Below are 27534 nucleotides of genomic sequence, written 5' to 3' on the forward strand. Positions count from 1 at the left end.
GGACCTTGAAAGGTCATCAAGTCCAGCCCCCTGCCTTCACTAGCAAGACCAATTTTTGCCCCAGATCCCTAAGTGGCCCCCTCAAGGATTGAACTCACAACCCTGGGTTTAACAGGCCACTGCTCAAACCACTGAGCTATCCCATAACTGCACTCAAAAATAAAACAATGTAAAACATTAGAACCTACAAGTCCACTCAGTCCTTCTTCTTGTTCAGCAAATTGCTAAGCCAAACAAGTTTGTTTACATTTATGGGAGATAATGTTGCCCACTTCTTATTTACAATGTCACCAGAAAGTGAGAACATGCATGGGACTTCTGTAGCTGGCATTGCAAGGTATTTACATGCCAGATATGCTAACTCCACAGTTCCCATTTGCTGGGAACTGCAGCCAATGGGAGCTGCGGGGGGCTGTGCCCCTGGGCCCCTTGCCTAGGAACCACTGCCAGAGGGGTGTGCCAGTCACTTTCAGGAGCTGCCCAAGGTAAGTGCCAATCCCTTGACCCCCTCATGAACCCCAAGCCCCCGCCCCAGCCCAGAGCCCACACCCTGCACCCAAACTTCCTCCCAGAGCCTGCAACCAAACTCCCTCCCAGAACCTGCACCCCACACCCCATCGTGCACCTGACCCCCTGCCCCAGCCAGGTGAAAGTGAATGAGGGTGAGGGAGAGTGAGTGACAGAAGGAGGGGGGATAAAATGAGCAGGGGGAGGGGCCTCAGAAAGGGGCAGGACAAGGGTGTGGGCTCAGGGAAGGGGTGGGGAAAGGGTCTTTGGGTTTGCACAATTAGACAGTTGGCAACCCCACTGGGAAGGCATGTGAAAGCCCTGGCCATGCTGGAAGAGCACGCCGAGCAGTGCAGCTGGCAGCTCACTGGGCACCAGCCAGTGCAGGCGCAGCATCTATCAAATGTCAGGTGGATTGCATCCGCATGGGCGTATCTTGTGCATGTGTGGGGGCCCATTGACTGTTCTGCCCTGGGGCCCGGAATTGCTGTCTGCGGGCTTGCTTGCAGCTGGGGAGAGTTGGACTGAATTCCCTACAGAGTTCATCAGCAAAGCTCCTTGATTACTCTATATGACATTCCCAGTTCCTGCCAATCAGAAAAGCAAGAGAGAATTAAACCTAGTTCTCCCAGATGGCACTGGAGGATACTACCTCTAGGCCACTAATCTGGCCTTGCCACATTTTCAATCACTATTTTACCAAGGGAAGGTTCTGACTCTTTTTAAAGGGTTCCAGGTTTTTTTTTCCCTTTTCCAATTAAGTGTTTGCAGCCATAACTAAGACATTTGTTAACACTGCTGCCAGTTATTCTACTTGATATGAGAACCTGATTGCTATCTTGGAGAGACAGTCTCCATAGGTGAGTTTTATAAGCAGAAAGCTTAGTTTAAAAGAGAAAGTCAGAAAGTAAAGTCAAGTAAAACAGCCATTGCAGAAAAAATATTAGTGGAAAAAAAGACTCATCCGTTATAACAGAAAACCTTGCACAAATAAGATAATAGTGGCATTTTAGTAATAATCGATGGTGTATTGTATTCTGTATAAAGAGGTTATTTTATTAATGGGAGAGTTCTTGCAGAAAAAGAGTCTGGTGCAGAAAAGAAGTCAATAGTTTGGAAAGAGGAATTATTTTAAGGTAGAGAGATAATAGTGAGTGCCAAGCAGAAATCTAACGTTCTGGAGAGAGATTATTTTCTGATGTGGCTGGTCCAGACAAGACTATCATAAATTCAAGTGGAATAGAGCAGTGGCAGGTGATATATTTAAAGAAGAAGCCCTGAATGAAATCAATTCATAACCAGACAAGTCAGGTAAACACTGGTAACTAACAGTGAAAATAAAGGATGAGCATCAGCCACAATATTCAGAGAGGAGAGACTGGATTTTAAACACCCAGGCATTTTCAGGGTGTTAGGATCCAGGGCTTTGCTTTTGTCCCATCTCTATATAAAAGAGAAATACAGTATTGTTGGGGATGATTGATTTTCTTTTATACCAGTAGACTGAAAGTGTCAGGAGATACAGAGATGAAGCCTTTGTGAAATCAGATTATGTGAATCTGATGATTACACAAATTGAGTGGTAATGGAGTAATGGAAATGGGTGCTTTGGCTACCAAAACTATGAAGACAGGTTTCACAGTGGTAGCCATGTTAGTCTGTATCAGCAAAAACAAGGTGGTGGTTTCCAGTTGCAATTTCTCATTAGAGTCTGTTTTTGAAGTTTTTTGTTGAAGAATTGACACTTTTAAGTCTGTTATTGAGTGTCCAGGGAGGTTGAAGTGTTCTCCAACTGGTTTTTGAATGCTATAATTCTTAACATCTGATTTGTGTCCATTTATTCTTTTGCATAGAGACTGTCCAGTCTGGTCAATGTACATGGCAGAGGGCATTGTTGGCACATGATGGCATATATCACATTGGTAGATGTGCAGATGAATGAGCTCCTGATGGTGTGGCTGATGTGGTTAGGTCCTATGATGGTATCCCTTGAATAGATATGTGGACAGAGCTGGCAACGGGATTTGTAACAGGGATAGGTTCCTGAGTTAGTGTTTTTGTTATGTGGTGTGTGTGGTGTGCATTTGCTTCAGGTTGGGAGGCTGTCTGTAAGTGAGGACTGGCCTATTTCCCAAGGTCTGTGAGGGGTCATCCTTCAGGATAGGTTGTAGATCCTTGATGCGCTGGAGAGGTTTCAGTTGGGGGCTGAATGTGACAGCTAGTGGAATTCTGTAACTTTCTTTGTTGGGCCTGTCCTGTAGAAGGACAGGACAGGCCCAACAAAGAAAGTAACAGAACACCACTACTACACCATCAAATTAGGCCTGAATAAAGACTGGAAGTGGATGGGTCACTACAAGAACTAAAAACTAATTTTCCCATGCTAATTTCCCCCTACTATTACTCATACCTTCTTGTCAACTGTTTGAAATGAGCCACCCTGATTACAACTACAAAAGTGATTTTTTTTTGTCCTGTTGATAATAGCCCACTTTAATTGAATTGTCTCAACCTCCCCACTTGGTAAGGCAACTCCCATCTTTTCATGTACTGCTACATATATCTTCCTACTGTTTTTTCCACTCAGTGCATCTGATGAAGTGGGTTTTAGCTCACGAAAGCTTATGCCCAAATAAATTTGTTAGCTCTAAGGTGCCACAAGTACTCCTCGGTGTTTTTGCAAAACTATGAAGGGCAACTAGTTTAGTCTCATTGACTCATGGACTTTAAGGCCAGAAGGGAACATCATAATCATCTAGTCTGACCTTTTGCACATCACAGGCCACAGAATCTCATTCACCCCCTCCTGTGATAGACCCATAACCTGTGGCTGAATTACTGAAGTCCTCATATCATATAAGTCCTCATATGAAGACGTCAAGTGATTTATCATGTAATTTAAAGATAAAATCTCTCTGGGAAGTGGATATAGATGCCAACACAAACACCATATTAAGCCATTAACTTACCAGGCATATTTATTAAGGTTGGAAAAAAACAAAACACTTGAATCAACAGTATCATGCAATGCATATGGAATAGTATATATTCTCCTCAATCAAATAACATCAATATAATCATTAACAACGTACTTTATATGAGTGAATTCAAGTCCCAGTTGCATTCAGCCCTACAAATTTGAAGTAGACCTGATCCAATTGCATTGGAGTTAATGGAAGTCTTTCCACTGACTTCAAGGGGCTTTGGATGAGGCCCAAAGAATTTCAAGTCAGTGGTAATGCACAGATGGGAGAGATAAATTTGGAGAAATGCATCCAGTTATAACAACTGGAAGAGAGTTTAAAGGGATTCAGGGGAAATTTGCTTCTGTGGAAGGAAGAAAATGACACTTCTAAGTATTACTAGAGTAAATAATTCTAGCAGCTGAAGTGGCCTAAAAATAAGTATGTCATTAGTATTGGTCTTGGTTTTAGGAATTCAGAGTTCAAAGTAGCAAGACATTGCTGCTCCATGAGACACAAAGTTAAGACATGTAAGTAAATAACCTCTTTTTATAAATCTTTCCATGAGTGTATATCCCATGTCATGGTCAGTTTCAGTGAAGAAATAACTGCTTTGAAATATTCTGAAGTAACTATTAAGATTAAGTAAATGAAAGTAATCCTTTCTGTTAATTTTTATAGATTCATATATTCCAAGGCCAGAAGGGATCATTGTGATAATCTAGACTGGGGTTGGCAACCTTCGGCACTCAGCCCATCAGGATAATCCACTGGCGGGCTATGAGACATTTTGTTTGTTGACCGTCCACAGGCACAGCCTCCCACAGCTCCCAGTGGCCGCAGTTCACCGTTCCCAGCCAATGGAGGCTAAGCCTGCAGATGGTCAATGTAAACAAAATGTCTCGCAGTCCACCAGTGGATTACTCTGATGGGCCAAGTGCTGAAGGTTGCCGACCTTGATCTAGACTGATCTCCTATATAAAACAGCCATAGAACTTCCACAAAATAATTCCTAATGCATATATTTTAGGAAAACTTCCAAACATGAATTAAAAATTGTCATTGATGAAGAATCCACGATGAACCTTGGTAAGTTGTTCCAACGGTTAATTACTCTCTCTTAAAAATTTTATGCTTTATTTACAGTCTGAATTTGTTTAGCTTCAACTTCCAGCCATTGGATTGTGTTATATCTTTCTCATCTACACTGAAGAGCCCATGATTACATATTTGTTCTCCATATAGGTACTTATAGACTATAATCAAGTCACCCCTTAAATCTTTCACTGTAAGGCCTGTTTTATAATCATTCTTGTAGCTCTTCTCTGAACCGTCTTTAATTTCTCAAATCCTTCTTTAATGGTGGATGCCAGAAGTAGATACAGTATTCCAGCAGCAATCACACCAGTGCCAAATACAAAAGTCAACTAACTTATCTTACTTGATATTCCTCTGTTTAGAAGTCCAAGGATCGCATTAGCACTTGTGGCCACAGCATTGCACAGGGAGCTTATAAGAAGCTGATTATCCATCATGACCTCAAATGCTTTTTCAGGACAGTTCTTCCCAGGATCGAGTCCCTGTATATGGCCTACATAAGTATGGCCTACATTCTTTGTTCCTATATGTATATATTTACATTTAGCCATATTAAAACACATATTGTTTGCTTGAACCCAGTTTACCAAGTAATTTGGATCACTCTGTATCAGTGATGTGTTCTCATCATTATTTACCACTATCAGATTTAAGGAACCTGCAGCAGTCTGCTTACCTGCTGACTTAACCATAGGAAGTCTTATTAGTGCAGCTGGGCCCCATTTGAGACACAGGAGTGGCCAAACCACCCCATTGGCTGAGGGGATTACCAGTGCCCAGAAGTAGGGCACTGGTAGCTCAAAGTATTATCCATGGCAGCAATAACTCCTGTAGGTCCTTGATTCCAGCCTTGCTATTGCCCTGCTCCTGCCTTAGGCCCTGACCTGCTGCTGCCTTGCCTCACTCCAGGTAACCCAGTTCTGACTTTGGCTCTGACCTCTGACCTCAGTTCTTACTCTGGGATCTGACTTCTGGTTCCTGATTCTGGCTGAGATCCTTGGCTCTGACACCTGACTCCAGACTTCTGCTCCGACCACTAGACCTTTCTCCAGATCCAACCACTTGGTACGACCACACATGTCCCGGTCACTAACAACCATTCCCACAATTTGTGTGTTATCTGCAATCTTTATTTATGATGATTTTGTTTTCTTCTAGGTCATTAATACAAATATTAAATAGACTGGGGCTAAGAAAAAAATCCCTTCAAGACCCTTCTAGAAATACACCTATTTGATTATGATTCCCTGTTTACAATTACATTTTGAGACCTATCAGTTAGATGGCTTTTAATCCATGTAATGTGTGCCGTATTAATTTGATAATGTTCTAGTTTTTTTTAATGAAAATGTCATGTGCTACCAAAGCAAATGATTTACAGAGGTCTAAGTATATTAAATCAATGCTATTATCTTTATCAATGAAACCTGTAGTCTCATAAACAAAAAAAAATAAAAATGTAGTTGACAGGATCTATTGTCAATAGACCAGGGGTTCTCAAACTGGGGATTGGGACCCCTCATGGGGTCGTGAGGTTATTACATGAGGGGTAGTGAGCTATCAGCCTCCACCCTAAACCCCACTTTGCCTCCAGCATTTATAATGGTGTTAAATATATTTAAAGTGTTTGTAATTTATAATGAAGGTTGCATTCAGAGGCTTGCCGTGTGAAAGGGGTCACCAGTACAAAAGTTTGAGAACCACTGCAATAGACCAATGTTGATTGGTACCAATTCTATTACTCTCCTTTTATTCTTTGTTAATTGAGTCCTGTATCAGCCATTCCATTATCTTGCCTGGGATCAATATCGGACTCATAGGCCTATAATTACATAGGTCATCCCATATACCCTTTCTAAATAGTGGCACATTAGCTTTCTTCCAGTCTTTTGGAACTTCCCCTGGAACTTTTCAATATAAGGAAGTGAATACTGTTGCACTGTGACATACCTCCCCACCATTCCAGTTCTTTATGATCTTCAGGACTGAGAGAAAATTCTCAATAAAATAAGAAAGAAAAAAGAAAGAAATGTTTAAAAGCTCTCAACTGACGTTGTTTTCATACTAATTTCAGTCTTATTGTACCAAAATACAAAATAACAAAAAAAGAGATCTTGTGGTGTTTAGAAAAGCTTTTTGAGAAGAAACTATTACTGTGATGATATTGTTCTCAGCCAAACAACAGGTGAGGTATAAAGACAAATCATATATTTTCTAGGACAACGTGATTTACTGACTTCTGGAAAAAATGTTAGAAGTGAACAAAAGAAATCAAAGCAAAAGAAAAGAAGCCTGAGAAATTTTCTTTTTCTCTGCATCCATTTAAGAGAATACTTTCTATATTTTCATGAAGAACTATTATCTATACAATCAGATAAATATGCTAAAAGTAATAGTTGTTAAATCTAGCAACCTATAATTAGTTTAGCCTTAAAAAAAAAAAAAAAAGATAAATTATTCCCGGTTAATCACTTTTTCAATAACTTTAGCCTCTTCCTTTCTCTTCATGGAGATCAGTGAGCAGAACATAATTTCCTTGAATTTATTTGGTGAATATATTACATAATTTAAATATTTTACTCTGTGTGATGATTGTAAAGCTTATGGCTTGGCTGTGATAGGCCATATAATTAAAAATGCCTTATTCCTTTTCCTGATTGGATGGATGAGTATGCAAGCATTTCTGGGGCAAATATTTGCACTTTTACATTTGAAATTCAGTTTCCACAAATGTTCAAGACTTTTTGAAATTTGCTTTAAAAATAAACATTCAGCAAAGCACTTCACTTTAATATGTGTGACATGGAACACAAAAAGAATGCATACATAGCAGAACCGAATTCATTAAAAATCAAATGAATATTTGCAGAAAAACTTTTGCTTATTTTCCCATGTTTATTACTTTTGTATTTATTGTGTTGATAATGACACTGAATGACAACATTTTGCTTTTGTTGTTCAGGGAGTTATCTGATATGTATCAACCTATTCTTGTTTTACCAAAGACATTTTAAATTCAGTTATGTGAACCTGATATAGTGATATTCAGATGTGTCTCTTTCACCAACCCAATACTAAATGAGATCATGGCTGTTTGTGTATTTCTAAACACTTTAGTCATACATACTTACCTATTTATATACCTGGCCTTACAGAAGACTAAAGAGTAAGGAGTAAAAAACAGTACCATATGACTTTATGTCATTAATTGAAGAAATGTTATTCAATTCAATGTGCTGAGAGTATATTGAGTGTATTGGTTTTCTTGTGAACAATGTATATAGATTTTTTTGTTGTTTTTATATTTTGGTATGTTCAGTTCTCACTTTTATGTTAAGAAAAGTTAAGCAAAACTAAACAATATAAAAAGTGACAAAGGCACTTATAGACTAACAGACGTATTGGAGCATAAGCTTTCGTGGGTGAATACCCACTTCATCAGACCCATGCATCTGACGAAGTGGGTATTCAGGCACGAAAGCTCATGCTCCAATACTTCTGTTAGTCTATAAGGTGCCACAGGACTCTTTGTCACTTTTTACAGATCCATACTAACATGGCTACCCTTCTGATAGTAAACAATATAGGAGTTTTAATCTTGCTGGCTTATTTGATAAAAAGCTTTATGTTTATTTTACTTTATTAATTTAAATTCAATTTAACAGGTTACAGTGCAGACAAAAATCCTATGCAAGGATAAATTGTTGAGCCTCACTTTTTATTTAATAACACCGAGAAATAAAAGAAAAAATATGGGAGTGGTCGTATAGAATCCCATAGGATGAAAAACTCTTTAGAGTATAATATTTACTATAAAGCATCTTTAAAAGATGTCTTCCCTTTTGGAATCTTGTTGTTCTTCCACATATTTCCAATTAAACTTTGTTAAGTTAACTGCCTTTAGCAATAACCAAGATCTGTTTTAGTTCCAGCAAAGGCAACATAATTCCAGTGGCCACAGAAGCTTTACAGTATTGTTCTTAACAGGAAAAGTTAACCACAAGGTTGTTATCTAACATGTCAGCACGAGTGACTGAGATGGGACATGCCCCCATCCCACTGATAGGCTAACAAACATTCCTGTGTTCAGGCAGTGCCAATTACATTCCCCTGCAGAACATGCACCATCTATAGGTGGGGAGCTTAAAGTGTTGAAACATGCCACAGAGAATGGGGGAAGTTTACTCAGGAGGAGAGACTTCTAGGGACTGCCAGTGAGTTCCAGTAGCCAGGGGAGCCCAGCCTGAGGCAGTGATTAGCCCTTCCTTTCCCCCACTTGTTTGGGGACAGACTGACACTACACGCCTGATATACCTGAGGGACCCTGCAGGGTTGCTCCCAGCCAGCAACCTGTGGTGGGACCTGGGGAGCACCGCCAGAGACTAGAAGTAATTGGACTCAGAAAGGACCCCAAGATTGAACTGAGAACTCCACTGAGAATGGAGAGATTTCCCAAGAGTGGGAGGTCTCATAGGGAACCCAGGGGCAAGAGACTCAAAGAGACTATGGCCAACCCCAGACCGAGGCTGACTTATAACGTTGGCTCTAAATGATAACAGTGAAAACTATTAGAAGAGGGATCATTTTATATATTTTATAACAACACTTATCTACAACTCTTAACTAGAAAAATATTCATTTGTCTCTTTGCCTTGATGAATGCATCTGTGAAACACACTATATACATATGAAATCATATTGAGGTTATTTTAAGAGCTATTGTGTACCCTTATAACAATCAATTCATGAAATCAATCTTCAGTTTAATCCTCATCTGCATTTTAATGATTTAGATGTGTCATCTTCTTATGTGATTGGAGGTTACGTATTTTACCTACTTCTTGCACAGTACTGTGGCTCTCCATCTCTGGCAGCAATAAATCGGAGTAAACAGAACCATTATCAGTATTTGTATAGGGTCAAATGCATCTATAACACTGGAAGTAATGTGCTAAGTTATATCTCAAGGATGTTATGTTGCCCTCAACTACTTATTAAAGTATCAGTATCAGGTCTTCACAGGAATGATTGAACACTCCTCACAACGATTTTGCTTGCAGTGATCACATTTATATTGTATAGTGGGTTTCTGATAAATCATTATGCTAAGGTTTCAGACTTTAGAGATTCTCACTTCAATTTGTAGTTTATGAAGGTAGCACCATACAGTTAAAGAAACAGTTTTTCACTTAAAGTAGTTCCTTTGATTAAATAATGTGCTGGAAAACAAACAAAAAAAGTGCAATCAAACTACATCCACCCACATACTTTAGATACAGTGTTTCTTTTGCTGTATACTTGTAATTGAGATGAGGCAGGGCCCAATAGTGTCAAAATGTGGTGGATGCCATGCTTATGATATTAAATTGTAAACGGTTTGGGGGAAGGGATTAAGAGAACATACGAATGACCATACTGGCTCGGACCAATGGACCATCTAGCCCAGTAACCAAATGCCAGGTGCTCCAGAGGGAATGAACAGGCAGGTAACTATTCAGTGATCCATATACTGTCATCCATCCCAGCTTCTGGCAATCAGAGGCTAGAGACACTCAGAGCATGGGGTTGCATTACTGACCAACTTGGCTAATAGTCATTGATGGAGCTATCCTCTATGAACTTCCCTCATTCTTTTTTGAACCCTGTTATAGTTTTGGCCTTATCAACATCCCCAGCAAAAAATTCCACAGCTTGACTGTGCACTGTGTGAAGATGTACTTCCTTTTTTTTTGTTTTAAACCCATTGCCTATCAGTTTCAGTGACCCCTGGTTCTTGTGTTATGTGAAGGAGTAAATAACACTTCCCTATTCACTTTCTTCCCACCAGTCATGATTTTATCAACCTCTATCATATCATCTCTTAGTCATTTCTTTTCCAAGCTGAAAAGTCCCAGTCTTTTTAATCTCTCCTCATATGGAAGCTGTTCTGTACTCTTAATCATTTTTGTTGCCCTTCTCTGTACATTTTCCAATTCTAATATCTTTTTTGAGATGGAGTGACCATAACTGACCAGGAAATACTTTTTGTTCATTTGTACAGCACCTAGCACAATGGGGTCTTAGTCCATAACTAGGGCTCCTAAATGCTATAGTAATATAAATAAATAAATCTCTCATTCATTACAGAGCATCTTTGCAAACACAGGAAGCAGTACTGTTACCACAGAATTTGACATTCCTGCATGTGCCTCAGAACTTCACAATACTACAGTCAGCCATTTTGTATGTTCAACTACTGTCAGCTGACATAACTAGCTAGCTAGGAAAACCTTAGGCTAGGATAGCTAGAAAAATCTTAGGCCTTTGTGAGGCAAGGTCAGACAGCTGCCTACTTGCAGTTTGTTAATCTGAAGGGAGGATAGGATAGAAAGTTGTGGAAGAGAGTGAGTGAATAGCAACCTGGGTTTTAAGTTCCCCTGACACATTGTTGTTATGACTAGGAATACTAGAAATGTTTTGAGATAATGAGTAGTTTGTTGAAATTGGGAGAATTGGTGACTCACTATGTCCTTTGTTTAAAATTAGCTATAAAAGATTACATGAAAGACCACTCTTTGGAGCAGTATGAGTGAGCTTTTGTTCGGGTACGGAGCTGACATCTAAACTCCCCATCACCTGGACAGAAAGAGAGCTCCAGGAAGCCTGGCTGCTGATCATTTAAAACCATCTCAGACTGTGGGTAACTATATCTGGGATTCCATATTATGTGTATGTGTGCTTAAAATCTAATTAACAGTAGCTTTAGATAAGATCACGCTTGCTTGTATCAATCATTTATCAGAAGGATGAGCTGTGCCCCTATTGATCTATTCCTGACAAAGCCTGGAGAGAAACAGTTAAGTTACCACTGCTTTGGGTTCTGAGAGAGCCTGGGCAACAGTACAACATCACCAGTCACACCTGTCCATGGCTTGTTCTCACATTAAGCCCAGCCTGGTCATGTCCCTGCAGATGGTGTCCTGCCATCTCATCAGTGATTGGCCTCTAGATCAGACTGACCATGGTAATGTTTGCATTATTTTCTTTGGTGTCCGATCATCTATTTCTCTTCTGCAGTGTTGCCACCATAGTAATCTCTTTGATTGTAGCCAATCCCATATCCTGATTTCATTGTTTACTCTCCTTCATTTGTCTTAAAATCATTCCACTTTACACCTGCCATCTTTCGAAGAACTCTCATCTCTACTGCCTCCAGTTTTCTGGTGTCTCTTTCATTTAATGCAGCTGTTTCCAGAAAATAGAGTAATACTATTAATACGCTGGTTTGATAAATTTTCACTTTTCTACCAAACATAATGTTTTATCAGTCCATAGTTTCATCAATTTCTGTGAAGTGCTAGTAGCTAGGGCACATCTCCCTTTAACCTCGTCCTTGATGGAGCCATCTGCACTCATCAAGCTTCCTGGGGTCATATAAGATGCTACTTGTTCTATGACTTCACCACTGCTGCATTTCAACTCTTTATCTATTGGCCCTTTTTCAAGAAGCAACAACTTAATGTTCTTGGCATTTTCTGTAAGTCAAAGTCAACAACATAAATCTAGGGTATGTGGCTGTCTGTAGTTTGTGTTTGGGGGTTACTTGCTGTGTGCTGAGCTTGTGTGTGTGCTTGTTTGTTTGTTTGAAGGACCACGTGCTGTGGCCGGCAGCTGGAAGCTGTGAGCTTCAAACCAAGGTTTGAAATCTAGAAGCCTCTGTTCATTGGCTGAGCCTTAGTCAGAGGGCAGGGCTACCAGGAAGGCCAGGGCTTTATAAAGCAGTGAGCAAGCGACCAGGGGCCGCTAACAGGGAGTTTTGAGAGGGAGTTAGGAAGGGGGCAAGGTACACTTGCCATTCTTTAAAACCTTTAACTTAAACTATAAGAAAATCTCCTTGATTTAAACAAAAACCCTATCATTAACCTAGGTAGCTGTAGGAGAGAATGCAGTCAGAAGCCCAGCAGCAGAGTGGGGGTTATTGTGTTTATTGCACTCAGTATAGCATGTATGATTACCTGCCCTGTGGGCAGGTGGCATATGTGTGCATTCAGTGCAAGGAGCTCCTGGCCCTCAGAGACCGCGTACGGGCTTTAAAGGCCAGGGTGGTGGAACTGGAGGAGCTAAGGGAGGCAGAGAGGCATGTTGATGAGGCTTTCTGGGACATTGTAGATTTGTCCCACCTGTGGTCAGACAGCCCCTGCGCTGTTGAGAAGGATGAAAGGCCCAGGGAAGCAGAGCAGTCAATGGGAGCAGAGGGAAACCTTACCATAGTTGGGACCCTCCTTCCAGATGATGTTGGGGTATCCTCTCTCACTGAGGTTACCTCTCCAAGGGAGGGAACTCCAGTCATTCGGAAAAGGCAGGTGTTAGTAATGGGAGATTCAATCATTAGAAGCATAGATAGCTGGGTTTGTGATGACCAGGAGAACTGTATGGTAACTTGCCTGCCTGGTGCAAATGTTGCAGATCTCTCGAGGCATCTAGATACTTATGTGTAGTGCTGGGGAAGAGCCAGTGGTCGTGGTACATGTAGGTACCAATGACATAGGAAAGGGTAGGAGTGTGTGCACGTCCTGGAGGCCAAATTTAGGCTGCTAGGAAAGAGACTGAAATCCAGGACCTCTATGGTGGCATTCTCAGAAATGCTTCCAGTTCCATGCAAAGGGCCAGGTAGGCAGGCAGAGCTTCAGAGTCTCAATGCATGGATGAGACGATGGTGTAGAGAGGAGGGGTTTAGATTTATTAGGAACTGGGGAAACTTTTGGGATGGGGGAGCCTATACAGGAAGGATGGGCTCCACCTAAACCAAAGTGGATTCAGACTGCTGGCACTTAACATTAAAAAGTTTGAAGAGCAGTTTTTAAACTGAGAGATGGGGGGGAAGCCAATTGCTGCAGCGGAGCACATGGATCGGACAGAGACTTCTCTTAGAGGAGAGTCTATTGATAGAGATTCTCTAGGTTCCAGTCAGGAGCAGAGGATGGAAGAGGATAACGTATGGGCCAGATCAGATGAGAAACATTCACATAAAAAAGAATCTGACACATCAGAAAAGGGCAGACAAATAAACAGTGACAAGTTTTTAAAGTGCTTGTATACAAATGCTAGAAGTCTAAATAATAAGATGGGTGAACTAGAGTGCCTCATGATAAAGGGGGATATTGATATAATAGGCATCACAGAAACCTGATGGAGTGAGGACAATCAATAAGACACAATTATTCTGGGGTAAAAATATATTGGAAGGACAGAACAGGGTGGGGGGAGTGGCACTATATGTGAAAGAAAATGTAGAATCAAATGAAGTAAAAATCTTAAGTGAATCCACATGTTCCACTGAATCTCTATGGATAGTAATTTCATGCTCTGATAAGAATATAACATTAGGGATCTATTATCGACCACCTGACCAGGACAGTGATAGTGACGATGAAATGCTATCAAAATAAAAAACTCAATAATAGTGGGGAATTTCAATTATCCCCATATTGACTGGGAACATGTCACCTCAGGATGAAATGCAGAGACAAAATGTCTTGATACTTTAAATGACTGCTTCTTGGAGCAGATTGTACTGGAACACACAAGGGGATAGGCAATTCTCGATTTAGTCCTGAGTGGAGTGCAGGATCTGGTCCAAGAGGTAACTATAACAGGACCGCTTGGAAATAGTGACCATAATATAATAACATTTAACATTCCAGTGGTGAGAAGAATACCTCAACAGCCCAACACTGTGGCATTTAATTTCAGAAAGGGGAACTATGCAAAAATGAGGGGGTTAGTTAAACAGAAATTAAAAGGTACAGTGACTAGAGTGAAATCCCTGCAAGCTGCATGGACACTTTTCAAAGACACCATAATAGAGGCTCAGCTTAAATGTATACCCCAAATTAAAAAAGCACAGTAAAAGAACAAAAAAAAAGTCACCATAGCTTAACAACCATGTAAAAGAAGCAGTGAGAGATAAAAAGGCATCTTTTTAAAAGTGGAAGTCACATCCTAGTGAGGTAAATAGAAAGGAGCATAAACACTGCCAAATTAAGTGTAAAAATGTAATAAGAAATGCCAAAAAGGAGTTTGAAGAACAGTAGCCAAAAACTCAACAGGTAATAACAAAATTGTTTTTTAAATACATCAGAATCAGGAAGCCTGCTAAGCAACCAGTAGGGGCCTGGATGATCGAGATACAAAAGGTGCACTTAAAGACGATAAAGTCATTGTGGAAAAAACAAATGAATTCTTTGCTTCAGTCTTCATGGCTGAGGATGTTAGGAAGATTACCAAACCTGAGCTGTCCTTTGTAGGTGAAAATTCTGAGGAATTGTCACAGATTGAAGTGTCACTAGAGGAGTTTTTTTGATTAATTGATAAACTTAACAGTAACAAGTCACCGGGACCAGATGGCATTCACCCAAGAGTTCTGAAAGAACTCAAATGTGAAATTGCGGAGCTATTAACTATGGTTTGTAACCTGTCCTTTAAATTGGCTTCTGTACCTAATGACTGGAAGATAGCTAATATAATGCCAATATTTAAAAAGAGCTCTAGAGGTGATCCCGGCAATTACAGACCAGTAAATCTAACGTCAGTACCGGGCAAATTAGTTGAAATAATAATAAAGAATAAAATTGTCAGACACATAGAAGAACATAACTTCTTGGGCAAAAGTCAACATGGTTTCTGTAAAGGGAAACCATGCCTTACTAATCTATTACAGTTCTTTGACAGGGTCAACAGTCAACAAACAGCGTTGTTTGGATTTCTGAATAACCAGTAAGGTAATAAAGAAACTGTTTTATGCTGGCTTGGTAAATCTAAGTATTGGAATATCCACCAGTTTTATGGGGATTGTCTGCCCCATTCTTTGCAGTTCACCCTAATTGAATGACCACAGCTGGCTCCCCACTAGGACCCCAGTCATAGACTCAAATTCACCCTCATGCATCACTTTTTGTCACTGGCTCACATTGGGGGGGTCATTCATGGTCATTTTCTCTTCTTTTGCACTGTCTGATGGGGTTTTTTAATCACATTTTGGAGGGTGGAGCATTGACTTGTCTAGGTGGTAACAGAGGTAGGCTTGGTATGGAGCAGTGGGGGGCAAACTACGGCCTGCGGGCCAGATCCAGTCCATTAGGGCTTTCAGTCCAGCCCACCAGATTGCCAGCCCCATGGCTCAGTGGGGCTAAGGCAGGCTCCCTGACTGCCCTGGCCCTGTGCCGCTCCCGGAAGTGGCCAGCACCATGTCCCTGCAGCCCCTGGAAGGGGCGGGGGGGCAGAGGGTTCCGTGCGCTGCCCTCGCCTGCAGGCACTGCCACCCCGCAGCTCCCATTGGCTGGGAATGGGGAACCGCAGCCAATGGGAGCTTCGGGTGTGGTACCCACAGGCAAGGACAGACCCCACAGCCTGAACACCTCCTGCACCCCGCACCCCAACCCCTGCCTTGAGCCCCCTGCTGCACCCCTCCTGCACCCCAACTCCCTACCCTGAGCCCCCTCCTGCACTCCACTCCCCCCTCCTGCACCCCAACCCCCTTCCCTGAGCTCCCTGCCACACCCCACACTCCTCTTGCACCCCAACTCCATGCCCTGAGCCCCCAACCCCTGCCCTGAGCCCCTTCCTGCACCCCGCACTCCCCTCACACCCCAACCCCCTGCCCCAGCCCTGCATTCATGGCCCTGCATACAATTTCCCCACCTAGATGTGGTCCTCAGGCCAAAAAGTTTGCCCATCCCTGGTACGGAGCAAGATAAATTAGTTATCAAGTTCTGTCTAAGGTACTTTTGTATCTCCCGATCACCATAGTATCTGAGCACCTCACAATCTTTAATGTATTTAGCCTCACAGCATCCCTCTGAGGTAGGGAAGTACTATTATTCCCAGTTTACAGATGTGGGGCTCAGGGACAGAGGGTTAGATTCACAAAGGAATTTAGGCATGGTGCTGCTCAGTGTCACCATGCCTAAATTATAGATGCCTAGAAAATCACTGGGGTTCACAAAGCTTGAGTTAAGTGGTGCTCCCTATACAATGAATGGAGGGAGATAGGTACCTCAGAATGGGATTCACAAAATTGATGGGCAGCTCCTCACCTAAGCTAGCCAATGGATGATGCTGAGGAGAGGGGTGTGTTCTAAGCTCCACCCTCTCACGCAATTTGGCACCTATGGCTAGGCTAAAGGGAGGTCTCTCTATGTGGGATTCTTGGCCGCAAACCTCCTCTTGGTGCAAGGCATCAGCAGGAGGAGGACCTCCCTCAAAGTTTTAGCCAAGTTTTAGCTCACCTGGGATGTGGGAGACCTCCAGTGTCAGGTACCTCTTGTACATGATGTTGGGATGGTGCCAAATCAGTGGACATACTGAATGAATGGTGAGAACATGGCTTGACATGACTGAACTGCAAAAGAGGATGCTGGGAACAGAATCCTTCTCTTCAGGGCCGGCTCTGGCTTTTTTGCCGCCCCAAGCAAAAAAAAAAAAAAAGGAGGCAGGGCCACCAGAGCAGCAAAGCAGGGGGGAAAAAAACCTGGCGTGGCTGGAGTGGCAAAGTGGGGAGAGAGGGAACACAGTGCAGCTGGAGCGGCAAAGCGGGGTGGGGAACACGGTGTGGCTGGAGCAGCAAAGCGGGGGGGCGGCAAAGCGGGGGCGACAACACAAAAACGGTGTGGCTGGAGCAGCAAAGCGGAGGGGCGGGAAACAACAGCGTGGCCAGCAAAGCAGGGGAAAAACAAAACAAAAAACCCAACAGGGCGGCTGGAGCCAGGGGACTCCCTGTGCTGCAGAGTGCGCACCCGGTCTAATTGGGGGGAAAGGGAGGGAGCGGGGGGGAGAGAGAGAAGGGGGCAGCCAGCGCTTCAGCGGGGCGCTCGCCACGCAGCCCCGACCGCCGTGCCGCCTGCCGGGAGGGCTCCGCTCCGGTCGGCGGGGAGGGAAGGACGCGGGCTGCCCTGCCGAGTTTGCTGCAGGGTGCTCCCGTCCTCTGCGCCGCTGTCCCCTACAGGGCGTCCGGAGCAGCGAACAAAAAAAAAACAAAAACAAAAAAAGCGGCTGTGCCGCCCTAGGTTTGGGCGGAATGCCACCCCGTAGAATCTGCCGCCCCAAGCACGAGCTTGGTCAGCGGGTGCCTGGAGCCGGCCCTGCTTCTCTTAGCATCAGACAGCTAACAGAGGCGAAACTGACTGGTTCCATGCTGCATATATGATCAATACTGATATTTGGATCAGCAAATACATCCAGTTGAGAGCAAACTACATGTGTAGAACATCCTGAGTGGAGCCTGGGCTGATCAGGGCTTCTCGACCCTGTTGAAGGACATCACGCAGGAGGCTGAAGGAGTGATTGATAAGGGAGTGAATGTGGGGTAATTTTCAGTTAGCACCACTATGCAGTCTCCTCCTAAAAATACTAATTAGGTAAAAATTAGTAACCACATGCCCACTGGGCATGCTTTTAAGACATGTGACTCTTTTGAGGAAAAAGAGAATAAAAATCAAGCTAATTAAATTACTGTTGGGATTTCTTAATTAACTCCTGAAAAAGCAATGCTGCTAGACAGAGTAGCCAAAACTCTGCTTCATGGGCTCAAGTAGGACTGTGAACCAGAGGGTTCTCCAGGCAACCGAGGCCTTGCCTTGGAGGAATCTGAGACAGGCCAGAGGGCAGAGAAGAACAGACAGGACAGAAGAAGCCATCTATAAAATTGCTAACCACCTTCTCTGCTTGCCAAGCAGGAACTGTGTGAGGGTAGTTCAGGGCCTTTTTGTGTATGTTTGTGAAAGAGAGACTCATTAAGGGGAATGTCTAGCTCTTAATAAAAACAATGAGACGTCTTTGTGGCACCTTAGAGACTAGCAAATTTATTTGGGAATAAGCTTTTGTGGGCTATAACCCACTTTATCAGATGCATGGAGTGAAAAATACAGTAGGCAGGTATAAATATACAGAACATGAAAAGATGGGAGTTGCCTTACCAAGTGGGGGGTCAGTGCTAACGAGGCCAATTCAATCAGGGTGGATGTGGCCCATTCCCAACAGTTGACAAGAAGGGATGAATATCAACAGAGGGAAAATTACTTATGTATTGCTAACGAGGCCAATTCCAAACAGTTGAGAAGCTCTTAATGTCTAACATAGGAGTTATGTGCTTAATATAACCCTTTATCGCTTGTGTAATTCCTTCTCAAAAAACTGCTGTATATTGAAGATAATTACTGGGGACCTTTTTCGCTAGTATGACAGTAATCTGCTCCACCAGGAACCAGTAAAGATCCATTTCAGGGATAGTAGCTCCCCCTGTTGTCAACACATGGTAGGTTGCACAGCTGCTACTAGCAGGTCAGGCTTCTGTACCAGATATGGACTGGATACAGAGCTTGCTTCCCAGAGAGATGCATCAGTTGTGTTTACTGTGAGATCCATGAATGCACTACCAGGAATGGCTGTTGTGAGGAAAATGATAGCTGTTATAGAATGCACCACCTAGTGGCTGAATGGTATAATATAGTGTAGTATACTATTACATCTCCCCCTTTAAGTTTTACCTTCCAGTCATTTACAAAAGTTAAGTCCCTTCTTCTTGAGGGGGAAAACAGATTTGAAGAGGGATCTATCACCTCTCAGCTGAGTGCCCCAACTAGTTAGCCATAGGAGTTTCCAATGTGGGCTTCTTTAGTCTCTCCCGTTGAAGCAGTTCCACTGTGGATAATTAATTAAAGAGACTCAGGAGCAGAACTAGAGCCTGCATCTCTCATCTCCCAGGTGAATGATCTAACCAACAAACTATAGAGTCATCCTCATGTTTGTGCTTTCTCCCTTTCTGCCCCAATGACTCTTCCATTATTTAATCCAGATTTGAAAACACTCCAACAGGAGAGACTGAGGGAGTCCCATTTCAGAATATTCTATTGGCCAGGAGTTAGTGCAATTGCCTGAAACATGGCAGAGCTCTGTTCAAATTCCTTCTCCCTCTTAAGTGAAGGGGGATTTCCCCCATCCCAGGACAGCACCCTAACTAGTGGGCTACAACTTAGAGGGAGGTCTTCCTCTTCCCCTAGCTACCCTTTGTGAGCTTGCATCTCGTGCCTAACATGGTAAGCAGCCTCTGAGTCTGCCAACCAGATGGGGCTCCACAGGTGAGTTAGGTGGAAGAACACCTTTTTTTGTGAGTTGCTCTGGGGTTTACATGTCTGGATGCCTAGAGAAAGGAGCAGTGCACACGCTCAGAGGAGGAAAGACTGCTGCCTAGAAAAATTTTACTGGGAAATTTAGGCACCAACAGGGCTTGGTGGCAGCTGAGCAGGGGTTTTGTGAATCCCAGTGGGGCCTGATTCTGGGATTTAGGCACCTAAATCTTTTTGTAAATCTAGCCCAGAGAGTCTAAGCACCTTACCCAATGTCACTCAGGCTGCAAGGAGAAGCAAGTAACTGAACCCCAGTCTCCCAAATCCCAGGCTAGTGCCCTGACCCCTAGATCATCTCTTCTCTCTGGTTTATGATTATTATGGTACTAATCACCATAGGCTCGTTGCTTTCCAAATATATAACCAGATGCAGTCCTTGCCTCAAACCACTCATATTATAAGATGCCAAGCTCTATATGAGAAGTGAGGGAAAGTGAAGAAACATTAATTGTATAAAATATGAAAAAGTAGCATTAACAACACTCACTGACTCCCTATCATTAACATTCTGCAATTTCTTCTAAGCACCATGGTAGAAACGGATTTTGAAAAGGGATTTGAAGGAGAGGGCAGTGTCCTTATGTGCTAGTTCAGGGAGAGCAGTCCATATATCAGGGGAAGTATGAAAGCAAGTGCACAGAAAGGTGGAGTGAGACTCAAAGGGGAGTGACAAATGGCCATGATTAGTAAGTCAATTATGCAAAAACAAGGTAGTGAAATGATTATATGCTGAGATGGCTGGGGCAACTGGACACAACCATTAAAATGGCTACAAAGAACAGATGCCTAGACTAGGAAGCAATCAGTAAAATAGCAGGGAGTCACAGATGGCTTCATTAATTAGAAGAAACTAAGTAAATGTCCAGGAACTTGCATTTAGGTAGATCAATTAGAAACAGTCACTTGAATGGCTAGGAAGTCGTGGATGGTTGGTTAAAATAAAAGCAGTTAATAGAATGGCTAAGAAGTCACAGATAAGGAAAACAAAACAAAATAAATATCGGAGTCAGACAGGCACAAAAATCTGGGCAGGTGATCAAGAGCAAGTGTCAATGGAGGCAGGGATCGGGTGACTTCAGGGTGAAGACTGGATAGATGAAGTCCAGGGAGAATGGCCCTATTCAACTACTGCAATAGTCAATGGGGGTGAGAGCAAAGGTAAACTCCTGACTCCTCTAGCTCCCCTAATGTAACTAGTGCCACATCCAGGGAAGCAAGCCAGTTTCTCTTCCACTCATTCAAGGAAATCAGCCTGGCAGGATATGGGGCCAAAGATGCTATAAAAATGGCTTTAGGAAGGAGGAGCAAGTCCCTATTCATTCAGCCATTAGGATGTCAGGTAAAAGTTCAATAGGCAATGCCAATTAGCCTTCTGTACAGGAAGTATGCATGAACTTTTTCACTCCGGCACCTACTCTGATCTTCTCTACCTAAAAGTCAACATGCATACTCAGGAGAGAAAAATAGCACTGCTTCATTCTCCAACATATAAATGACCCACCACACATTGTACCAGCTCAGCATGAAACATCATGCCCAGCAATAGCAGGATGCTTGCACTGTCAGATGCATGATTGATTACCACTGCTGTGCAGATGTTTTCTGCAATGGGAGGTTTTATACACATGGCCAAATACTCTGCTGGTGTATATTGGCATAGCTCCATTGACTTCAGTTGACCAGCTGAATATCTGTCCCTACAGATGAGGAGAGTGATAAACAAAAAGAGAAAGGAAAGAGGTGGGTAAAGGGTTATAAGAATGTGAGCCCATGGGCCCAGATCTACACAGGTATTGAGGCTGCTAACTTTACAGTAGCCTCAATATATTTGTGTATCTTGGCCATAGTTACTCAATAACTCATATGCAAATCTTGCTGTTTACACTGAATTATTATCATTTTCAGAAAAGTTTTATTACCATTATTTGTATTATGGTAGCACCTAGGAACCCCAGTCATGAACTAGGATACCATTGTGCTAAGTGCTGTAAAAACACGGGGGCACGGGGATGGGGGGGAAGACATCTCATTTCCTTCTCCAAAAAACTTAAAATCTAAGTATAATTAAAGTAATTAGCAGCTTCTTTCCCTCAGGCAATATGGAAGAAATGAGTTTTCAGGATGGATTTAAATGAGGAGAGAAAGGTGGCTTGGTGAACAAATTTTGATGGAGGGTTTCAACCAAGCCTAGGAGTCAACATAGTGCATTGGATCTCAACCTTTCCAGGCTACTGTGCCCACTTTAGGAGTCTGATTTGTCTTGCGTACGCCAAGTTTCACTTCACTTAAAAACTACCTGCTTACAAAATCAGACATAAAAATACAAAAGTCTCACAGCCACACTATTACTGAAAAAAATGTTTAGTCTCTCATTTTTAACATATAATTATACAATATATTAATTGAAATATAAATATTGTATTTACAATTCAGTGTATAATATATAGAACAGTATAAACAAGTCATTGTCTGTATGAAATTTTAGTTTGTACTGACTTCACTAGTGCTTTTTATTCAGCCTGTTGTAAAACTAGGCAAATATCTAGATGAGTTGATGTATTCCCTGGAAGACCACTGTGTACCCCTAGGGGTATGTGTACCCCTGGTTAAGAATCTCTGACATATAGGCAGGTAAAGAAAAGGAAGTTGGAGAAGAAAATGAAAGGGGTATTGAGGCCAGGATTCTTGGCAGAACAGCTGTGGAGAACGTAAAAAGAGACAATGTCAGAGAGAAGGTATACTATAAAAATGCAGAAAGTGTGTATGTTTATGGGGGTAGCGGGGGCGAAGTGAAGCAAGGGGAAAGGAGGAGTTTGATTTCTGTAACAATGCTCTATTATGCTGCAAAGAAAATTTGCAGAATACCAGCAACCTGAGTCATGCATACCAGATGCAGTATTGTAATCCAAATGCAAAGAACATTCATTGAGTAAATCTTACTGTGAGGTAACTCTGAAGTAAAAGTAAATGTCTGAATGGTTCCCAGCAGATGCTAAATGAAGTCTGGCCCACTTGAAAAGAACCCAAAATAGCAACAGTACCATGACTGCTAGATTGCAGTGATTGCTAATGTGAATGACTTGCATATTTGCAACTCCAGTGTTTAATTCTGTACCACAGCACCTTTGATAGCTCAAATATTGTTGTAGCATAATGATCAATTTAGCAGTTAGGTAACTATAAAGAAGATTAATTAGGAGCAATCACTTGCTGCAGTTTGGCAAATCATAAACACCAACGAGTAAACATTAGAACTACATATTTAGCTGTGTAGTGTCTTTAAGAGTGGGTGAGGGCTGTAAACTACAAAAAGCCATTTTTCATACATAAATTAAATCCATATTTTATGCCTTGTAAAACTGGGAGGGGGGAGAACAGAAATTAGTATTTTGTAGTCGCTATGTAAATTGACAACTACAAATGAAAACTGAGACCATTTAAAAAAACAGATCATGGAACTCTTTTCTATAATTCTAAAGTTTTATCATATTATTTAGGACTGCAGAAGGAATAGAGAAGTAACCACAAAGAACATATTAAGGATTCCTCCCACTTTATAAATAATCAAAATAATTATTAGAACATTTACAATACTTTCATCTGATGATATATAAAGCTTTGGATCTTTACTGGCTTCCACTCATTAATTCTCTAGATAATCATCCTTATTATAACCAAACCTATTTATAATATTCAAAATGTTTAGCTCTTAAGGGCACCTGTGTAGTGAAGATGAAGTATTACTAACTTCCCAGAAAGCAAAGACTTGACTATAGAACTTATAAAACCCTTGTAGTTAGTAGCATTAAGGGTGAGACAAAGCCACAAAATCAAAGAAATTCACTTTTATTTGTACAGTGTCTATCACAATAGGTTTCTCGTCCATTATTAGGCACTAAAGTACTACCGGTACTAACATTAAGGCTGTTGTTATGATGCTGTAGGTAACTTTAGTAATAGTAGTAGTAGTATTACCATAGTGCCTAGGAGCCCAGTCATGGACCATACAAACACAGAACAAAAAGACAGTATCTGTCCCTAATAGCTTACAATCTAAGTATAAGACAAGAGACAACAGGTGGATACAGACAGACAGATGGAGGAGTACAAGGAAAGAGTGAGACAGTGTTGATCAGTACACTAGTCAGTAGTCACTGCACTCCAAAGCCGAACCATTGTCAAGTTTTTGTAGGCACAGGAGGATTTTAAGGAGGGATTTGAAGGTGGATAATGAAGTGGTTTTATGAATGATCTTGGGAATACCTCTCAAGAGTATGGGGCAGCAGGGGAGAAATCACAAAGGTGCTTGTTTGCAAATTTAACAAGTGGGCAATGGAGGATGGCATTGTAGGTCTACTAGAAGTGGGAGTTGACCTTCCAATGGTGAATGAGAGATGACAGGTAGGAAGGGAATAATGTGTGAAAGGCCTTGAAAGTGAAAACAATACAATATGTTTGATACAATAGAGAAAAGGGAGCTAATGGAGAGATGCAAAGAGAAGGGTGATGTGTCAAAGTGAAGGGCTAGGAAAATTATGTTTGCAGCAGCATTCTGAATGGATATGAGCAGGGCAAGGCTACATTTGTCAAGGCCAGAATAAAGGATGCTGCAGTAATTGAGACGTGAGACGATCAGAGCCCGGAGGAGATTCTTAACTGCATGAATGGACAGGAAAGGCTGTATCTTAAGGATGTTATTCAAAAAGAATCTGCAAGACTTAGACATAGCCTAAGTGTGAGGACCTAGTGAGAAGACTGAGTGAGAGACAAACTGGTGGTGTTGCCACAGTAATTGAGACAGGAGGTAGCATGGAGGGTTTTGAGGGGAAGTTTGAGATCTCTGTTTTAGCCATGTGGAGCTTCAACTGGCAGCTAGACATCCATGAGATGATGTCACAGAGACAGGCTGAGATTCTAGTCTGAACAGAACAAGACAGGCCTAGAGCAGAGGGGTCTACATACAGATGGTAGTTGAATTTGTGTTTGTGGCCGATATTACCCAGACACAAGAAGCAGAGGGATAAGAGAAGGAGACTACGGGCAGAACTGTGTGGAATCTGAAGAGAATGAGGAAGATCCTCTGAAGAACATGCTGAAGAAATAATTAGGGAAGAGGGAGGAGACCCAGAAGAGGACAGAGTCACGGAATCTGAGGGAGGGCAAGATTTCAAGAAGAATAGCATGGTCAAATGTGTTGAACACAACTGACAAGTGAAGAATGATGAGAATGGTGTACTGATTCTGAGATTTTGATAAAAAACGTTCATTAGAGACTCTCGTAAGAGTGTTTTCAGTTGAATGCAAGGTGCAGAAGCAAGAGTTGAGAGAGTGTAGGATAGAATTGGAGGAGAGGAACTCTGGAGATTATTGTAAACAACACTTTCCATGAGTTTAGAGATGAAAGGGAGAGGGAAGATAGGCCAGTATTGGGAGAGGCAAGTGAAAGGGCTAAAGGAGAGTGAGAGGTTAAAATGAATAAGAGAGGGGATGAGAGTGGACATGAGGCAGATCAGGAGATGGGTTGGGGTTACTATGTTATACCAATATAATAAAAACCAGCAGGATCTTATTAAGGGATAAGGCAAAGATGCCACATTTATTGTAAATACCATAATAAAATAAAAGATAACAGCAAACAACGTTGTGTTACTACTTATTTCTATCACTACTTATTTCTTATACACACACACACACACACACATATATATATTCATTCACACAATCATTCATTCAGGTTCTGTATAAATGTTACAGTTACCAGCCTAGATGTTGCTCATGCCAAGTTACTGGCCAGGTATCTTGGTCATTAGGATGGAGCCGAGTCTGTGACAGAGGCATCTGATGCTCCTGGAAGCTGGCAGCAGAATCATAGACTCAAAGTCCTCAGTCTTTAGAATCCAGTTTTATAGGAATTTATTCCTATGTCAGTCCATGAGAGTTGCTTCATTCTGCTGTTGCTAAATCAATCAGCAGGTGGCTGGCTCCATGTTATCAGATGTTTGTTTTTTTCCTTCCTTTGAGGTGTGGTGGGGTGTATTCCAGTTTGCCCTCCGGGGGTCATCTGGTTGATCCCACTTGACACCTTCTTCAGCGACACTGAATTCTTCAGGCTGGTAACTCCCTAAACATTCATTCATTATTTAAACTAGGCACTCATTCACATACATTTTCTATCTTAATTACATCTATTTCACTGTCTCTTTACCTTTCGGGGTGTTACCAATTTAGAGATCAGGCACTTAGAGTCAATTGACGTTTAACAAGTTTTATACAAAGTATCTCTTTGAGCAGGCTTCACACAGACACAGCTGGTGGCTTGCAGGTTAGAGGCTAAATCTTGGGAATCACATTTACTTCTAATATAAACCTTCAGTTATAAAGTATCAATTCTCAATAAATAATTTCCAACAATAAATCATTTTTCATATAAACCATGTCTAATATAAACCTTCTTTAATATCCCTACAACTAGGGCAAGTGGAAGGGCTACAGGAGGAGATCAGATGAAAAATCTCTGCATCTGTGACATAGAGGTGTTTATCACAGGGTTCCCATTAGTGGGCATACTAGGCCCTAATTCTGGGAACATTTTCTTTCATGCTAAATGTAAAGCATGCAAGTAATTCTTACATAGATCATACTGTAAAACTATTCAGTTAACACTATTTTTCACCTAAAGATTGTTGCATATAACACCAATTTCTTTGTTAGAAGAGAAGCCATCCAAGTGACACTGAATGTTATAACATTTATTAATGTTTCCAGGGATAGACTATGCTTTTGTATCAGTTGGCCATGCAGGAGAATGACACCCCAGCCCTTCTGGATCTTGGGTAAGGGTCTGCTGCTGAGCATGTCCCCTGCCCTCCAAATATTTCTCCTTGTGAGCAAGTGGATGGGAAATGGGTATGGAGCAGGGGGGAGAAGGAGGAGCCTTGGCTCTGTTTCCCCTCTCACACCCACTTGGAAAGTAAGAAGAGTGACCTTCACTTTTACAATGACATCAGTAATTTACTTTTCCCATGAAACAGGAGAGGAACAAAGGGAGAATTTTGCTCAGAACAGTGTTTCAGTGGCAGGGTGCCTTCCGAGACTGTTCCTAGCATGATTAATTTTCATACCAGCCTTTGCTTAGGTCTGCCATCAGTTTTATGTTACTGCTATAGTTACATTGGGTTTTTTTTTTTTTTTTTAAGGTTAACAGAAGAAGAGGACACAGAACAGATGTTTGCACTGACAGGATAAAGTCCTGGCCTCATTGAAGTCAACTTCACTCATAGGATAAAGTTATGGAATCTTAAAGTTCCACCTGTGCTGCAGTAGATTTCCTGCCTGTGACGCAAATTCTTTCAAGCAATACTGAGATCCTGCAAACAAAACAAAAAAGGGCGCTTCTTTCCCACAAGAAAAGGTCAAGGATTGTAGAATATAAAAACAACAACACTTTATAAACAAAAACAAATTATAGTCAAGGAGATTTATTTTTCCTTTTCAACACCATCCTGTGCCATAAAATGTATAACTGTTTTATTTTTTCTCTTATTTGCCTCCTAAAAATAATTTAGATTTTTCTACTGAATTTTCTGATTATCTGTCTACTGTTTACTTCAGCACAGATAAAATCATTTTCACTGTGGATTTTAATTTCTCTCTCTCCTTTTTTTCCCATGGCTGCTGAGTTCTTTTTAAACTCTTTTAGATTGTTTGATTTTTTTTTTCAAGCAATTAATTTTTTTTCTCCTCATGAGCCTGGGATGTGCTTTGGAGCTTTTAATCCCATGTGGATTAAACCTCTTAAATTTAAA

General features: G+C 41.7%; 1 long non-coding RNA gene across 2 annotated transcripts; it reads left to right on the forward strand.

Annotated features, from left to right (window-relative positions):
• The first annotated feature begins 1236 nt into the window (after window positions 1-1236).
• On the forward strand, window positions 1237-27534 carry LOC120395277. 2 transcript variants are annotated; one of them, XR_005592557.1, is made up of 6 exons: window positions 1244-1367; window positions 3942-4000; window positions 4501-4559; window positions 5478-5633; window positions 11094-11243; window positions 26926-27534. It is a non-coding gene; the product is annotated as an uncharacterized LOC120395277 (long non-coding RNA). The 2 variants fall into 2 exon arrangements; XR_005592558.1 differs by lacking the exons at window positions 3942-4000; window positions 4501-4559 and having other exon boundaries at window positions 1237-1367.

The sequence above is a fragment of the Mauremys reevesii genome, linkage group 1, assembly GCF_016161935.1.
Source record: "Mauremys reevesii isolate NIE-2019 linkage group 1, ASM1616193v1, whole genome shotgun sequence".
Lineage (NCBI taxonomy): Eukaryota > Metazoa > Chordata > Testudines > Geoemydidae > Mauremys > Mauremys reevesii.